Genomic DNA, 20032 nt, shown 5'->3' on the forward strand with positions numbered 1-20032 from the left:
AACTCCTTCCTTGATCTTATTATTTCCAGAGGTGACTCAGGTTTTTACACAGGTGTGTATAGAAAAATACATTTACTGGTTTGGGAATGAATTTTTATAGTTCATATTTCTTTCATTTGAAACTGAACTCTGTTTTAACCCTCCTCCATATATTGCTTACACCCACTCGTCAAACTGGAAGAGTTTCCACGATGAGATATCCTTTTTAGTGAAATATTTCAATAATAATTGTTTTCCATCACGACTTTTTTTCAGATCCCTAAATAAACTGCTACTACAGAAAATGACTCCGGCAACACCTGAATCGACTGTGCCGAAACTAAAGATGTATGCAAGTTTCCTTTCGTGCATGATGATACTTTTAGGAGAAAATGCACAGCCATTATTCAAAAAGAGTTTTCCAGCTTTAAACCTGAAAATCATCCCGAAAAATCCCTTTTCCAATAGGGTCTCTGTTCAGAGTCAAAGACCAGCTCAGTCCTCTGTTTTCGTCCAGCGTTGTTTACAAGTACACTTGCCCGGGATGTGATCACGGGATATACATATGTGGGATGCACGAGGAGGCTGTTGAAGGTCCGCATAGATTCCCACAGGGGCATAAGTCATAGAACAGGTAGCAGGTTATCTAATCCTGAGCAATCAAATATACGAAATCATTCAAAATTATGTAAAACTTATATTGACAGCAAGGATTTTTCCATCCTAGGCCGAGTGCAGAACAACAACGACTTAACCATCCTAGAATCCATAATTATCAGGAAGACTGTGCCGTCGTTAAATACTCAATCGTCCTCAGTGAAATTGTTTATAGCCTAGTTTGGGCAACTGGTTTTCCTCACTCTGTTTGTACTTATTTATGTTAGTCTTGTTCTTTCTTTCATATAGGTAGGTTGTTTTAAGATTTTAGTGAACTCCTTTTACTCATTATTGACTTGTCTTGGAATGAGGTGTTTTGTTTTAAATATTTTTACTACATAAAGAGCTGTTGCCATTGCATTAATTTGTTATTGATGTTCATAAATTATATTATATTTTATAGCCTTGAAAATGCGACTTGGAATTCGTCGCGGAACGTCGGCATTGAAAATAAACTGTAGATGATGAGGATGCCTTTCCCCTACTGCCTTCGTTTCGTGATGTATATATATATATATATATATATATATATATATATATATATATATATATATTACTAAAGGACCTCATTCAAACTGCATGGTATCTATAGATACCATCCAGTTTGAATGAGGTCCTTTTAGTAATTTAGTTAATGCACAGAACAATTGTGTATGTGATAAAGTTAATATATACGTATGTATATACATATATGTGTGTGTTAGTGTGTGTATTAACAGATAGTTAGACACAGAGATAGATGCATAGATAGAAAGAATATATATATATATATATATATATATATATATATATATATATATATATATATATATATATATATATATATATATATACATATATATATATATATATATATATATATATACATATATATACATATATATATATATATATATATATACATATATACATATATATACATATATATATATATAGTAGGGAGTACGGATAGGAAGAACAGTCAGCTCATCATTGATATATTTATTAATAGGTGCGCTTCAGGATCACCCATATCCCATCTTTTCTGGCTAAAAAGATACAAAAACACTAATTAAAACTGACAACAGAGCTTACAAAATTAAAATGCTTTAAAGATTGAAAAATGACAATGACAAAACAAGAAATAGATTACCTTCAGTAGTAAAGTCCAGAGGATGAAAACTGAATAAGAGTAAACAAGGTTAGCAAGTAAACAAGAAAGGCGGGGGGGTTACTATAGTACGACCGTTTTAGGAAGAGACTTTGCCCTCTTAAACTGACCATTAACCTTCTGACTTCAAGCTCTCATTGTTTGCGCCTGTTATCAAGCACGTGTACTATAATAGAAAGTTCTGAATGAAGTTTTGTTGTCCCACTTAAATTTTAGATAAAAAAAAAAAAATTCAATATATGAAAATGATAGATGCAAGAAATTTGGAAACCTAGATGTGCTTTCATTTTTTTTTTGTTTATTGGATGCTGTACTGAGCAATGTTCTTGAGTTACGTCATCTACTATAGAATATTACTATTTTTTTATTATATAAAAATCCTTTGCTGTTATCGAAGTCATATAATTAATGGGTGATATAGTTTTGAGCTTTTGAATTGTTTTCTTTCGTGTATAAATTTCTGCCGTGATCCGTCTTTACCTCCTTGCTGTATCAAGGTTGAATTTTCACTGTGCATCCTATAAAATAGCTCATAATAAATATTCTTTAAATATTTTGGGGGCATCTCTATATATATATATATATATATATATATATATATATATATATATATATATATATATATATATATATATATATATATATATATTATTATATAGCTGTAACAATATTTAAAGAATGTTTATTATGAGCTATTTTATAGCTGTAAAAAGTGAAAATTCAACCTTGATACAGCAAAGAGGTAAAGACGATTACAGCATGCATAATTCAAAAGCTCAAAACTATATCACAATATATATATATATATATATATATATATATATATATATATATATATATATATATATATATATATATATACACATTTATACAGTATTAGATTTACCTGTGCTTTTAAAGCACTGTCATATGATACTCATCACTGCTGTGGCATTTCTGTTATATGTAGATTTTTAAAGATATTTCTGCCACTTTCTGTCGAAAAAACAGATCTATATTTCAATTTATTTCAATTTCAGTGTTCAACAGGATATCACACAACAAGGGAAAGCAATAAATTTATTTACAATCGAAGTATGAGGAGACATTACTTATGAAGAATCCTCGTCAGAGGATGCTACATCGATAACAAAAGAATCTATATATTTATCAATGCAAACATCTCTTGAAGCGTCATCTCTTTTTATATCTTCGGCATGTCTCACATCATTAGCCCAGTTGTCAGAAGATATGGATTCAATTGCTTCTTTGACCAAAGGAAGCAGGTCTGATTTTTAAAATGATTCTTCTTTGCCACGTATGATTTCACCTGCGCCCATATCAGTTCTGTTGCATTATACTGGCAGTGATATGTAGGCAGCCTAACCACTATGTCCATGATCTCTTGCCAGTCTGTCAATCACGTAATCATTTTCTTTACATGAATGTCTTTGCAACTTTACTAATTTTTTTATTAGCCAGTCTTTAACTTCATCCTTTTTGGCAGACATTGTCGGAGGTTTATTAATTCGAACTGAATGATAAGAAGCGTTATCCAACACTATGATGGCAGATGGCCCTATATTGGGAAGAAGCTGGGTTTTAAACCATTTTTCAAACACTGCAGAATTCATCTGAATTTCTAGATTGCGTATCCCTTGTCAGCTGGGTGCTTGATCATTGATAAAAATATTACCCAGAAATGTGGTTAATATTGCAACCAATATTGTGATTGTGTCTACTTACTCTCCAATGTTATTGATGTACAATTAGAAGGAATAAATCATAGGTAAAAATTTTTATTCTGTCACTCCTCTCTCTCTCTCTCTCTCTCTCTCTCTCTCTCTCTCTCTCTCTCTCTCATTTTTTTTTTTTGCCCAGCTAGTGGAATAGTAAGCGGAACCATAAAATGATGAACATTCTTTATGAACCATAAAACTGATGAACATTCTTATGATTAGTTTTCTGAGTGCTTATAATATACAAATAATTTTTAACTATAATACACAACTGTGATGTAGCTGTGTTTTACATTCAAACAGAATTATATCACGGAATCTGAAAAACCCTCGGATTGTGGTAAGTGTGAGGTCTCATCTCGGCCGTAATCAAAGGGTTAAAGCCTATGTTTCTTATGTTGCCTAGATTATTTTCAGTACCAAATTTACTATTCACTGATTTGATTCCAAGAAATAGCCTGTCGTTAACACATGCTTAAAAACAAAGAACATCATGTTACTTTTCTCCCTCTCTCGCTTTCTCACCTCAGATATGCGAGCTTACTTATATTTGCTTACTTGAGTCATAAGAAAAGTAACGTAAAAGAAAGATAACAACATACACACAAAATCCGAGGGAATACCAGCTTGTTCTTGAATTATTCACTCCATGAAGATGAACGAAACGAGTACAGTTGTTTCTTCTGTACACGGAAAAAACAATTTTTGCTGTTGTAGAAGGAGAACATTTAATATAGACGGTCGGTGATGTGAACATTATCAAAACCTACAATGCATTTAAATTTAATCCTGCTACGTTCTGTTATCTGAACGAGATTATGTGTGCATCAGAGTTAAGTATATCTTAGTTTAATCAGACCACTGAGCTGATTATCAGCTCTCCTAGAGCTGACCCGAAGGATTAGACTTATTTTACGTGGCTAAGAACCAATTGGTTACCTAGCAACGGGACCTACAGCTTATTGTGGAATCCGAACAACATTATACCGAGAAATGAATTTCTATCACCAGAAATAAATTTCTCTAATTCTTCATTAGCCGGCCGGAGACTCGAACTCGGACCTAGCGAGTGCTAGACGACAACTCTACCGACTCGCCCGACGAGGAACTTGTTGGAGGAGAACATTTAATATAGACGGTCGGTGATGTACACATCATCAATGCATTTAAATTTAATCCTGCTGCGTTCTATTATGTGAACGAGATTATGTGTACATCAAGAGTTACACACACATTCACCGATAAAAGGTTTCCCCATAATCTGGTCTCAGCCATAGATCATCATTTAACTGCTAAATGACGGATGAATCCTCGGTGGGAGCACGGGGAGGGGAGTGGGAGTGTGAGGGGAGGGAGGGCGGCTATCCATAGTTCATCCTTTTGATATTCGCGCACAAAAGGCTCAGCACAGCAAGCTGCCCTCCCTCTGCTAACGTTTACAGCATTTTCCGTTCCATGTCTACATAACTCATATTTAGCCCTTCCAAATCCACATGTAATGTGCAAATAATTCATTTTTTTTATTTCAACGTGGGCGCTTTGCTTTCAGAAAAGGGTTGTTCAATATTTGGAATTTTGCCTTCCAAAATGCCCTTTTCTCTTCCAGATCTCCTGCACAGTTCCTGAGACTTCCATTACTTCTCTTGTTCTGTTAATCACCTTTTCTTCAGTTCAACGATCGTCTGTTACATTTGTTTCCAAATATATATAAATAAAGGAACCACTTCCATTCTTAACTTTAAATATTCACGTCTTACAAATATTTCTGAATTTTATCACCTAATATGAGCCACACCATACTCTGCTTACATTTCTTTTTCTTATCGTTTGTGATTTTCTTGCTCAAACCCCAGTCTTGAAAAAACACACAATAGTCTTCATATTTATCCATGCTACATATGTTTTCTTTAATTTCATTATCGAGAATACAACTTTTTAGTTTTTCTGTAAAAGAAAACTATTGAGATTTATTTAAAGCCAGTGATTCCGCACTTTTCTGTCCGCCCTCAGGTAAATAAATTATCTGAAATATAGGGTAAATAATGGTATGCTGATCGTTCCCTCAATCATCAACGATGCAATTGCAGCCTCTAGCCTCCAGCAGTTTTTTTTTTTATGAACTTTAATATAAGCCATGATCGTGCGTCTGACACTCAATCAGCAGCCATGTAACGGGCTTACGATCGGGCCGTGGCTGAAAATTCCATGCTTAACGCTGCTGAGAGTTTTATGGCCCTTGAGAGTTTTCCCATACAGTAGTTATACTTTGTACAGAATACTCGATTGTGCCGAGTAAAACCTTAATAATTTTTTTACTTGTTTTCTATTGGTCTTAATCTTTCTGGACAATTTTTGGTTTCATGAAAATCATATAAAATGAACATAACAAATTTTTGGCTTATCAGCTTTATCTTTCCACATTTATCCTCCTGTTATCCAAATTCCTTTCTCGATCACGAGAGCATAAAAAATCTTCGATAACACGCTGAGTGTTGCTGTGCCTATATTATATTATTCCTACAGTTTTCTGTCATCTTCCGCCTCATATCAAGGAAGAATTCTAGACACCCTTTTCTACAGAACATTTTTTTTAACAGTCTATTAACATCGTCAATAATGGTTTTCACAACAATTTTTTACTCTACACTCATGCATCATTCAAATCTGCCTCACAGACCTTCCTCGAAATTCTCACTCCATCGACAAAAGAATACATTCTTGTCTCTGCAGACAGCAACTCACCATTTGCCTCTTTTATTCTCGGGATCCATTTGTTTATTAAAAGCATAAACTCAAATCACATACTTCCTGCAGCTCAATTCTATTTTTATTAAAGAACACTTAGAGAAATTCAAATGAAAATTTTTCACGAAGTTAGCTCTTTTCTCTCGCACTTTCTCCTTAGGTTGGTTCCCTTTGTACTTTTGGGTTGTCCAATGTTTACACTCTGACGGATTATAAATCACAATAGACATGGCACTACAAACACTGTTATAAAACTAAATATAGATCTATAGCTATATAAATGGGTGACATACAATTGTATATTACATTATGTGTGTGTGAGTGTATGATATCACATACATATAAATGATGTAGATATGTATAATCTATATTTACAAATCATATTTGACATATTTATATATATATCTCTATATATGATATATGATTTTGTTTCTCTTTTTCCTCTTAATCAATAAGCCTTTTTCACTTCGAGAACGAGCAACACTTCCGTCAACAAATAAAACCATCTAGACTGTAGTACCTTTGCTAGGTAATCAATAATAGTATTATTGCATAATTTCCTGCAGCTACTTTCACTGCAGTGGTGGCAATAATGATATAAATTTGCAATATATCCTCTCAAAGCTTCAATGAATTCTACGTGTTTAGTTAAGAACGTCTGAAGAAACTTTACAAGTATGCCTAGGATATTCAAACATAGGTGAAAACACCCAGACATTGACTTATATATGAACCTCGCGATTTGAACATAAAGTGCTTTAAGCCACACTTATTTATTAAACATGTTTAAACACATTTCTGGAGAATCTTATAACTGAATCAAATAAGTAAAAAATGTACCGAAGTTTCTTCGGTGCAATCAAGTTTTCTGTACAGCCGCTGCAGGGCATAATCAAGGCCACCGAAAATAGACGTGTCTTTCGATGGTCTTGGTATAATGCTGCATAAGCCGCGGCCCACGAAACCTTAACCACGGCCCGGTGGTGGCGTATCCTATATCGTTGCCAGAAGTACGATTATGGCTAACTTTAACCTTAAATAAAATAAAAACTACTGAGGCTAGTGGGCTGCAATCTGGTGTGTTTGATGAGTGGACGGTGGATGATCAACATACCATTTTGAACCATCTATCCTCAGTAGTTTTTAAGATCTGAGGGCGAACAGAAAATGTTCGGACAAAAAAAGTGCGGACATACAGGCAAAGCCGGTAGAATAGTTTTCTTTTACAGAAAACTAAGAAATATGTAAAGGCAGACGTATAAATATGAAACATGTAGCTAAAATGACTTGTACTAAAATTCACAAAACAGGTAAGAATTCTAATTCTTCCGCATATTAAGGCTGGAGGTCCAAACATGATAAATAAAGAGAGAGAGAGAGAGAGCCTTTATGATTCACAAAGTTATCTTAGAAAAAAGTGAAGTTCCAGAGAAAAAAAGGAAAACCCTTTTCTGGTAGTGGCAGTTCGTTTTCCGGAAGATTATAAAAAAAATGATTTGGGATTTGATTAAAATTCCCAAACTTTTTCTTAGCATTTTTTTGCCTCCTCCTGATACAGTTATCTTCGTCACGAGAAGGAGTATCTCATCATTACACGCTTCGTTGACTCTGCTTCGAGATAATCAAGTTCGCGAAGACTCAACGTCCGAGAAAGCACGCCGGGACATTCATAATACTTTTACCCATTTGATTATCACCGTGAGAAGGAGTACTTACGTACGCTCTTACACTCACGCGCTCTCGTGCACGCACACTTATAAAATACCTTTAGCACTTTAGCAACCATGGGAAGTGGACGTTCTCACCTGTACTTTGGCAATCAAAGTCACGTTTTCTGTTTTATATCCGTCGTTGTTAAGAACCTAACGGCCGTGAATAACAATTTTTGTTTTCTGTACAAGAAAACTATTGAGATGGCTTTTTGTCTATCCGTCCGCACTTTTTCTGTCCGCCCTCAGATCTTAAAAACTACTGAGGCCAGAGGGTTGCAAATTGGTATGTTGATCATCCACCCTCCAATCATCAAACTTACCGAACTGCAGCGCTCTATCCTCAGTAGTTTTTTATTTTATTTTATTTAACGTAAAGGTCAACCATGGATTGTAGCGTCTGGCAACCGACGACGCATCACAACTTGACCGCAACTGAGCACTGCCTGGTCGTGGCTGAGACTTTCATACTGCAGCACATCGAGAGTTTCATACAGCATTATACGCTGTACAGAAAACCCGATTGCCCCGAAGAACTTTCGTCGCATTTTTTAACTTGTTTCCTTACAACTGTCACAGCCGTCATGGGAGAAACGATGTTGCTTCATTCAACTGCTGAAAAAGAGTAGGGCAAAAAATGTTTAACGTGTTCACGCTGTGAAATTTCTTCAAAAGTTACTTATTTCTTATCATTTCAGACTTGAGAACATATCTGGATATATGTAGAACATGAAAATGCTTGAAGATTTTAAGATGTAATATAATTCAAAGTTCATAAAAATCTTTCATGATTTCTACAAACAACTTTCTATACATGAACAATGGCAAGCTTAGGTTCGTTTGTTAATAGGAAGAGAATGGTTTCAAATGCATCATATGTATGATATGAAGTTTAAGAAAATGTGCATACGTACATAAAAAGAAATGTTTGTCTCATATACCGTGAATTTTGTTAAATTCACAAATATTAAGCCGCAAATGTCGTATAATATCCAGTTCACTATTGATTAATGAAAATTCGGCTTTAAAGCCAAGCATTTGAGTACTTTCAGCCTTTCAGTGCTTTAATAAGTAAAATAATGGGGTAGAATGGTTGGAGAGCACGACCGAAGAAAGGAAGTGGAACGGAGGTAAAGTAAAAGGCTGAAAAGTGGGTGTAACTTGGGGCCGAACGTACACTGCCAACAACCTTTAACAATGACTACAGTGCACAACGTTAGGTACGCAGACGGCACTACAACACTACAGGGTCCAGTTCACTGTACCTATAAATGACTTATACAAAGGTTATAACTGGATTATACACTTATCCACCTGTGGGATCTGATTGTTTTCCTGGCTTGGCAACCAACAATGCGCAGTGACCTTTGACCATTGAGCCATTAAGAGTCGTTAATGACTCAATGGTAGTTGTTTGCCAAACCCACGGATGGAGAAGCACTTATCAATTATAATTCCCCTTGGGTGTAAGTTATTCCCGAGGTATAGTGAACTGCACATTCAAAATACTTGTAGCTTAATATTTGTGAATATACAGATACATTAAAGAAAATGGAGAAGGTTATATATAATGCTTCACATGAAATTAAAGTTCCCCTTGAGGTGTTAGTGATGTAAAAAAAAAAACACGACACATTAATTTTCCCTTGGGGGGTAGGGTGACCATTCGTTTCTCTGTTGCCTCTTATCAAAATATTAATTATTAATTGCACGGCTATTATTTTTACATTCCGCATTCCGTCTAAATTCCCAGTGACTCGCATCCAGGTGATGTGAGATGATTCACCAAATTTGGGATACCCGGTGGAATTTCAACACCCTTGGTGGAGTTATGTATAAAATTAAGTAAAAACAGTATCTAGTATAATTTTCTAAGAAGTAATTTGTGGATCATTAATTCTTCAACTACTCAGTTTTCTGCGGTAAAATTTCTACAGCACTGGGCGTTTAAAATTCACAAATTCAATTATTATTAAGTTAGTCTCATCCTTGAATGTTAAAAGGCTTACTGAAAAGAAATGATACCAGATTTATTGATGGGCATCTTGAAAATTGAATAATTCCAGTCTTAATCAGGATATAGCAAAAATTAACTTTAATGACCTTTGGGGGAATCGGAAAGAAAAGACCTCGGGAATATTCTTAATTGGTGCATCTCCTTTATAATTTCATCTATAATAAGCAGTCAAGGGAGGTACGGATGGTCGGAATTCCTTAAGAGCCTCTTAAGTGAAGTGATGGATTAAATTCTATTGAATGTGAATATTTGAAAGAATTAGAATAGCAGAAAAATAAAACGAAAATAGATGATGGGATTGCCTCATATTTATTAAAGAATGAAAAATGATCATTTATGAGTAACATTGCTTCTCGGATTATCTGGCAGTGGCCACTGCTGTTTGGAGTATTTTATAATATATATATATATATATATATATATATATATATATATATATATATATATATATATATATATATGGATATATATATATATATATATATGTGCATATTATATATGTGCATATATATATTATATAATATATATATATATATATATATATATATATATATATATATATAATATATATATATATATATATATATATATATATATATATATATATATATATATATATATACACACATATATGTGCATATTAATAATAATTAATAATAATACCGGGATCATATCGAATAATGGTAAATGGAGCCCATAAAAACACCAAAAGGGTAGAAATTATAGTGTTATATTTCGGAGACAACTGTCCCTCAACTGACAGGTAATGAATGAATTAAGAATCACAGAACAGTGGTATTTATACCATTGAAGGAATGTTCCAGAAGTCGGCCGCTACATCACTCCAATTGACAGCTTCTCCTTAATCTTCTTAACCGCTGGTTGGAGGAAGATTCTATCAATCAGATCTGTATTCCAGGCTCCTTTTGAGAGGTTCATTGTATTTCTTTGTTTCATCAGTGCTGATTCTACCATCTGGCTTGTGAACCGGCAACTGCTGCTATAACTTATATGTGGCATATTCCAGTTTATTCTATGATTATGATTATTTATGTGGTTAAAAATAGCTGAGCTCTGTTGGCCTTATCTTACTGAACGTTTGTGTTGTATAAGGTTCTTGGGGAGTGAGTTGCCTATAAAAAACGATGGATTGGTCACAGTTAAGGCACGGGATTTCGTAAACTCTTGTGTCTTTGGGGACTGGCTTCTGTTCGACGTTAATCAGGGATTTGGCTAGGGCAGAGGACAAAGGCTGTGCTAAAATCTACACTGAACCCTCATCAAGAGCACTCTGTAAGACAGTAGTATTGACAAGAGTGCATCACAAATACCATGGGCTTAGCAAAACCAAAGCTTTAATGCTGGTAGCAGCTTTTATCTTCAACAACTTCAAAGACATTGAAGGTTCAGCTTCTCAAAAACATGGGACAAAACTGGAATAACTGAAATCTGCCAATATTCTGAGGGGAATGAGGACTGACTTAGTCCCTTAGGCAATGCAGCAATTTTCCCTTCCTCTAAACAGAAGGAAAACTTGTAAGTCCAACTAATATTTTGAAAATAGTAGTAATTCTGGGAACATTCATTTCAAGTCCAACTAATATTCTGAAAATAGTAGTAATTTTGGGAGCATTCATTTTAAGTCCAACTAATATTCTGAAAATATTAGTAATTTTGGGAGAATTCGTTTTAAGTCCAACTAATATTCTGAAAACAGTAGTAATTTTGGGAGCATTCGTTTTAAGCGTTTCGCTGCGAAATTTATTTTGAATATCACCCTCAACTAAGTGCAAATTCTACATAAGAAATTGAAAATGCTTCCAGTTTAATCAAGAGTTTTCACTACATCTTTAAGCACTATATCATCAGGACTGAGCGTTATTTTAGCTCGCAAGTGCCACATTATGTGTAAATAAAATATGAAAAAGTGAATAAGCAGAAAAAATAAAAAATCGTTGTCTTTTGTTTGCGGCACGAATAATCCTCTTAGTAGGCTACACTATCAATGTATGATGTATTGATTTTCCACATTTGAAATACTGTGTGTACCTTCTTTGTGTAGAAGCTATATTTTAAAATATGTACATAATGGTAGAGAAATAGCTTCTATATGAATAGTTTACAAAAGGGAAAAGACTGGCAAATGTAAAAAATATCTTTGTTATTGAATATCTTTGTCAGTGATACTGACTACCCTTTCTCTAGACCATCAATCTGATATCGATTGAACTGAATATAGAATTTAGGCCAAAGGCCAAGCCCTGGAACCTAAGAGGTCATTCAGCGCTGGAACGGAAACTGACAGTAAAAGTTTTGAAAGGTGTAACAGGAGGAAAACCTCGCAGTTGCCCTGTGAAACAATTGTTAGGAGACGGTGGAAAGTAAGATGAAAGAAAGAGGATATGAAAGGAGGTACAATAAAAGGAACGAAAGGGGCCGAAGGCACGCTGCAAAGAACCTTAAGTAATGCCTACAGTGCACCTCATGAGGTGCACTGACGGCAGCATCCCCCTACGGCGATCAATCTGATATCTGTCCCTTGCAAATACTACAATGAAAGATGGTGTATCTAATGTGAATCGATTTTCACTAAAATAACTTTCAGTGGTTGGCTTGCGAACTAACACCATTGAAATTTCAACTGTAGCAAAAGTTGAATCTGTTCACTGATGATACCTTGATCTTCTAGGCAAAGGTTGCTTATTAAGTATCATAAAGAAGAAATATTTATTTATTCTTGAGCTACATGATCATCTATTTCCTCAGGAAAAAATTCAGCAAAGCGTTCAAAAGGGGTCAAGTCTTCCAATCCAGGTACCTTAATGTATTATCCAGTTGTTTGAGATTATTATCATTTAAGTCAACTTTATTCTATATGTATGACATAGCAACATCAACACAAGATTCTGTTGTAGGGGCATCTTCGTCATCAGCAACTTCATCATCACGGATATCATCATCGTCATCATCATCATCATCATCATCATCGCCACTCTCCACCAAAAAAAGTTAAGTATACCTAAGTTTTGCCAGACCACTGAGCTGACTAACAGTTCTCCTAGGGCTGGCCCGAAGGATTAGTCTTATTTTACGTGGCTAAGAACCAATTGGTTACTTAGCAACGGGACCTACAGCTTATTGTGGAATCCGAACCACATTATAGCGAGAAATGAATTTCTATCACCAGAAACAAATTCCTCTAATTCTTCATTGGCCGGTCGGAGAGTCGAACGCTGGGCCAGCAGCGCGCTAGCCGAGAGCTCTACCCACCCTCCAACGAAGAACTTATTCATGTGAAACAAGCCCACATGGACCACTGACTCGAAATTAGAGCTTCCAAAGAATATGGTGTTCATTGGGAAGAAGTCAGAGGTGGTAAGAGGAAATACTGAGAAGAGTTCTCGCTTATTAAAAAGTGAATACATAATTAATAAATTCATAGGTAAAAATGTAAATGCAAGGGGAATAGTATTATGGTAGTAATGCATTGCATCTTCTCTTGAACTTTTGAAGTTCCAGTTGCACGACATCCTCTGGGAGGCTGTTCCACAGTCCAACGGTGTGAGGAATAAAGGACCTCTGGAACTGAGAAGTTCTACAGTGAGGCACATTTACTGCATATTGGTGGGGTTGTTCAGCAAATCTGGTTACTCAGGGATCAATTGAGAATGTGAAAGATCTCCGTTAAAATACGACTTACGAAAAATTGACAAACAAAGGACCATCCGTCGATGGTCCATGTCATAACTGCTTATATTAAGGAACAGAAACTTACCACCACGAACCACTCTATCGAAAAGAGATAAATCTCTGGCAGAAGCAGACATCTATATCGGAAAACACTATTTTAGTAAAGGAGAGCCCAATGACCTAAAACAGATTGCATTACAAGGCCTTTCGTACAATACCTAACTTTCACGCGGCATTTGCTGACACTTTCATTAGAAGTTTCTCAAAAGTAAGATGTGAGTCAAAAGTTACACCAAGAATAGTTAAAGCTTTAGACCCATTCAGCAGAGTCCCATCCACCTGAAGGGGAGGGTGGGGTGGTTAGTCTGTACGAGATCTGGGAATCAACAGTTTTCGTTTTACTGGAGTTTAGCCTCTTACCCCACCGACTGCACCATTCACCCCTCTGCTCCATTTCCCGATTAAGACTAAGGGCAGCTTCATTTCTCCTAAGTGGAGGCTTTACGACACCCACAAGTGTAGCGTCATCGGCATACTGAACGGTCTTGTTTTCCAGGCCAACAACCATATCACTTGAAAAATAACAGTCGTCTAAGAACAGTATGGAAAGTATATGAAAAGAGATAGATTCAGCGGGATAATCTAAACAAAAATGTCAACAGCAAATGTTCCTGAAGCGTGCATGATAAAGATATTTTTCTCTCGTTAGAACACTTTTTCAGAATAATGTAACAGAAATTGCTTGTGACCACAACAGCTTATGGATAGTTGCTTTGTATATCAAAATGATAACTATTTTTCATTTTTAAAACAAAAGAGCCACTTATATCTAATATTGGGAGTTAATATTATGGATGATAGTTAAAAAAAAAAGTATTTATTGTTATTAATTTAACAAACAAAGGAAATTCACAGATAATGCTGAATGGGGAATAAACGGCGAGAAAATAAGATATACGACAAAGAAGCTTGAGAAAAAATGTAGCATTGGTGAAAAGGATAATCAAAGTGCTTTTAGTCTGATTAGTCAGTTAGAGAAAAAGGGAGGTAATACGTTGGTCAAAAGGGTGTATGATTAGAAAGATTTGGTAGGAATGGAGGGGAAGGGTTAATAGTGTCTTTTACCGCTTCACGTTTTAGTGTTCTGTAAAAGAAAACTATTGAGATGGCTATTTGTATGTCCGTCCGCACTGTTTCTGTCCGCCCTTAGGTCTTAAAAACCACTGAAGCCAGAGGGCTGCAAATTGTTATGTTGATCATCCACCCTCCAATCATCAAACATACCAAATTGCAGCCCTCCAGCCTTAGTAGTTTTTACTTATTTAAAGTTAAAGTTAGCCATAATCGTACTTCCGGCACCACTATAGGTACCAACAACACAGGCCACCACCGGATCGTGGCTGAGTTGCATGGGCCGTAGTTAAGAGTTTCATGGGCCTTGTCTGAGGCCACCACCGGACCGTGGCTGAAAGTTTCATACAGCATTATACGCTGTACAGAAAACTCGATTGCGCTGAAGAAACTTCGGCGCAGATTTCACTCTTTACATTTCAGCATCAACCCGAGGAAAGAAAACACGTAAAAGAAGGACCGAGCCACAGGGTTGCAGCCTCATTCTTTGGAGATAAAAAGCTAAGTATACCTTAGTTTAACCAGACCACTGAGCTGATTAACAGCTCTCCTAGGGCTGGCCCGAAGGATTAGATTTATTTTACGTGGCTAAGAACCAATTGGTTACCTAGCAACGGGACCTACAGCTTATTGTGGAATCCGAACCACATTATAGCGAGAAGTGAATTTCTGTCACCAGAACTAAATTCCTCTAATCCTTCACTGGCCGGTCGGAGAATCGAATGCGGGGCCAGCAGAGTGCTGGCTGAGAACGGTACCCACCCGTCCAATGAGGAACTCTGTGGAGATAAAAATGCATATAAAGACGAAATGCCATTTGCTAAGAAGTTTCTTCCGCAGCAGCAGCAGTAGTGATAAGAGTAGTTATTTTTCTGGGATTGCTCGGAGAAAAAGATGATTAGTTTATTGAACGCCGCCTTCCAAAGACCTTCCTTTATTTGTTTTGCAAATATTGTCGACAATGATCTCCAATTCCCCGTCCAGTCACGTACAGGCGTGTGTTTTCGTCGAGACGGCAAATAACTCGACGTCATTTTTATGCAACAAGTCAATAAAAACATCGAAGGGTAAAAGAAGGGAGGACCTGCTATTTGGGGACATTTTATTCATTTATTTTCCATTTTGTTGGTTATTGGGAGTTACTTATTGTTTTCCGATTTTTGAAACTCTCGAATGATTTTTAGTAGTCTTTTTCACTTTTGATACCCATTAATGGCTTTCCCAAGCTGTTTGGCATTGCTTTATTGATGTCATTATTCATTGCTTGGCTTGTCGATTCGCGTTTGACCAAAATTTGAGGTAGGGGAAAACTTATTTCAAAAGCATTGTCTTATTTTAGCTATGCAATTTTGTATCTTAATCTTTCGAATGACCGCATTTCGCTGGTAAAAAAAAAAAATATTTAGGAAACGTAGTCTTTTACCTATGCAATTTTGTATCTGAATCTTTCGAATAACCGCATTTCGCTGGTAAAAACAAATATTTAGGAAACGTAGTCCCGTTTAAGAAACAGCATCCACTATTTTATTGGATAACGGGCAGTAAATGGCTCCACTGTTGATAGCTTTTATGCTAAAATAGTCAGGTAAGACCTCTACTAACAATTTATTCCTTAGAGAATCAAATCACGAAAAAGAGCAGAATTAACTCGTTGAGATAATATCTACTACTTACGGATATAATCTGTTAAAGACGTAATTGTTTGCGTGTACATAAGGTTTGTAAAGTATATATGGATAACAGAAAGGTTCATAAGGCAGATAGTAGTGTGACTGAATTGAATTGAATTGAATTAAATATAGAATTTAGGCCAAAGGCCAAACACTGGGACGTATGAGGTCATTCAGCTCTGAAACGGAAATTGACAGTAAAAGGTTTGAAAGGTGTAGCAGGAGGAAAACCCCGCAGTTACACTAGGAATCAACTGTAAGATAGGCGAAGGTGGAAAGTAAGACGGAAGAAAGAGAATATGAAAGGAGGTTCGGTAAAAAGGAACGAAAGGCGTTGCAGCTAGGGGCCGAAGGAACGCTGCAAAGAACCTTTAGTAATGCCTACAGTGCACCGCACGAGGTGCACTGACGGCACTACATCCCTACGGGGGAGATTAGAGTGATAACTGTTTACTGTATAGGGGTGAAGCTAATAGAGATGTCTGTATAAGTTTTAGGGCATAACATAACTTAGTATGCTATGGAACGCGTCCATGAACCAGTTATGCGGAAAGTTGGAAAGAGAAGGAAATGGAATTTATAGCATACGTGGACCTAGAGTAAAATTATGATCAGCTCGGCAGTGAGGCATTGCGAAAGTGCCGAGAAAATCTAGTATAAAAGGTAAGTTGCTGAGAACGATTTGAGTTTTTATGTAGGAAGCGAGGCGTGTGTCCGAATATTTAGACGGAGGGGTAACTAGGTTGGGGCAAAAGTGGTTGGGTTATGTATTCATTATGGTTTTATTTCTATATGGGCAGAGTGATGCAAATATCAGAGAAAAGAAATTAGTCATAAGTGAAGGTTTTTGTGATAAGAAAAATGAATCCTGAATGGAATATGGAATGGTTGGTGTTTATGGAAAATACGATGTGAATAGAAAAAAAAACAGGAACTGGTGAAATTTGTAAATGTTTGTAAGAAGAGAAGGACAGAGTAAATGTCAACAGGAATACAATTATGTGGGTAACTGGAAACAAGTATAATGTAGTACCAATGTTAACATGATAGCAGAAGAATGAACTGGTCGGCTCAGTAACTATAGCGGATGATACTGGATGAAAGAACATGTGAATTGCAGAATAACTCACATTTTCAAAAACGATGCGTGCAAAACACTGGGAAGATCCTTGCAACACTACTTTAAATAAGTGAAACGTGGATGTGGAATGTAAATGAAAGAAAAATTAAAGAAAATAGGTTTAAGCTGTGTAGATGAATAGTTTGTTTAGTATACGGGATAAGTTGAATTAGAAGGCTGAAAAATGTGAAGATAAGTAGAGGCAGTGAAGAGGCTAGTGCAGGTGAAAGAAACGCTAAAAGAGATTTTAGATGGTATGGTCAGGTGAAGAGAATGCAAGACTACAGGTTGAAAAAATTACTCTTTGAAAGAGTCCTTTTGCCCGGTGAAGGAGAGAGGTGTGGTGTTTGTAAGGGCTCGGCAAACTACTGATGCGCTTTCTGCGTAGGTGCATGAAATGGCCGAATCATTTGACTCGGAAGTATTAGGATGCAGGATGAGATGAAGTCCTAGATGGGTGGATGCCATGAAAGAGGGCAGGGATAGGGAAAAGCCTTAATGTCCAGGAAATGTTTTAAAGAGTCCATGCCAGGCATACTACTGATGCGCTTTCCATGTAGGTGCATGAAATGGCTGATAATGTGGATGTTTTCTAAACAGTGAACTCATCCACCATCCAGCAATTAAAACATCACCATGCCAATCACTGTTAAATTGTTTTCCTATAGAGCCACCGTCTCTTAGGAAAACTAAAACAAATTCAACTGGCGTCATTAATTTGTAAAATTTTAACGAATAATATGATACTGAATAATCTGAGAAAAAAATTATGAGGTCGTTAATTCAGTGGTTACTTAGTGTGTTTTCCCGTTGTGATGACCGGGAAAACCAGGTTTCCTCTTTTGGTAATTTCCCGGAAAAATAATCACTCGAGCTCTTGAATTGGAATACCGATAAATACCTGGTCCTGCTATTCCAGTCTGTATATCTAAATTGTACTATCAGGTATATATGTATATGTATATGTATATATATATATATATATATATATATATATATATATATATATATATATATATATATATATATATATATATATATATATATATATATATATATATATATATATATATATATATATATATATATATATATATATATATATATATATATATATATATATATATATATATATATATATATATATATATATATATATATATATATATATGTATGTATGTATGTATGTATATATATATATATATATATATATATATATATATATAATCATGAAGCTACAAATGTCGCTTAATATCAAATTCACGCTACCTCGGGAATATCTCCGATGGAGAATTATCACCGTGATAAAAATTTCATATCTATTATATATTAGTTAAAAAGTTAGTCCTCCTGGGCCACTGTAAGCTCATAGGGCAGGCGCTGATCTCTTGTTTCTTAAGCCGACAGCCAGGTGGGGGACAGACCCAATGCCTATGACACGTGGCCAGTGTGTCGCTAGGCCCACTGATTAACACCCCAGCCCGACGGCTGGTACCTATTCTCCCACTGAACCACTCGGCTTTTTTCGGACCGCTAGGTTGACGGGCTGCCGGGACTTTTTCAGTGGCGCAATCCGAGCCATCAGTGAGCAGCGGATTTGAACCCGCCCCTCGATTGGTAGCCGAGAATCATACCACTACGCCACCATACACACACACACACACACACACACACACACATATATATATATATATATATATATATATATATATATATATATATATATATATATATATATATATATATATATATATATATATATATATATATCTATATATCTATATATATATATATATATATCTATATATCTATCTATCTATCTATCTATCTATTTATTTATATATATATATATATATATATATATATATATATATATATATATATATATATATAGACAGTAAGTGTGTGTGTGTAAGTATGTATATAATTTCGTGTCTGAAATCATACAAACAAGATATTCTACAATGTCAAATTAATTAAAACACGGACTTGCAGAATTATGTTCGTCATAGGCATGCTCAAATGTTCAGTTTGGTCAAATAATTTCTCCCATGCTCGCGTTGTCGTCTGTTGTAGTAAAACAAGCTAAGCCTGTATGATTTGAACGTAAACGAGAAAACGTAATTGTTTGTGTGTGTGTGTACGAGAGTCCGTGAGTCTTCAGGACTTGAGTGTAATAGGTACGAGGTACGTGAGTACGCTTTCTACCAATGATAAACAAATGGGTAAAAGTATTATGAATGTCCCGGCGTGCTTCCTCGGACGTTGAATCTTCGCGAACTTGATTATCTCGAAGCAGAGTCAACGAAGCGTGTAATGATAGACACTCTTTCTCGTGACAAAGGAAACTGTATCAGGAGGAGAGAAAAAAAATAAGCGAAGAAAAAGGTCGTGAATTTTAATCAAATCCTCAATCGTGTTTTTACGCTGTTTCGTAAAATGGACT

This window comes from Macrobrachium rosenbergii, chromosome 7 (genome assembly GCF_040412425.1).
Source record: "Macrobrachium rosenbergii isolate ZJJX-2024 chromosome 7, ASM4041242v1, whole genome shotgun sequence".
NCBI classification, from domain to species: Eukaryota; Metazoa; Arthropoda; class Malacostraca; order Decapoda; family Palaemonidae; genus Macrobrachium; species Macrobrachium rosenbergii.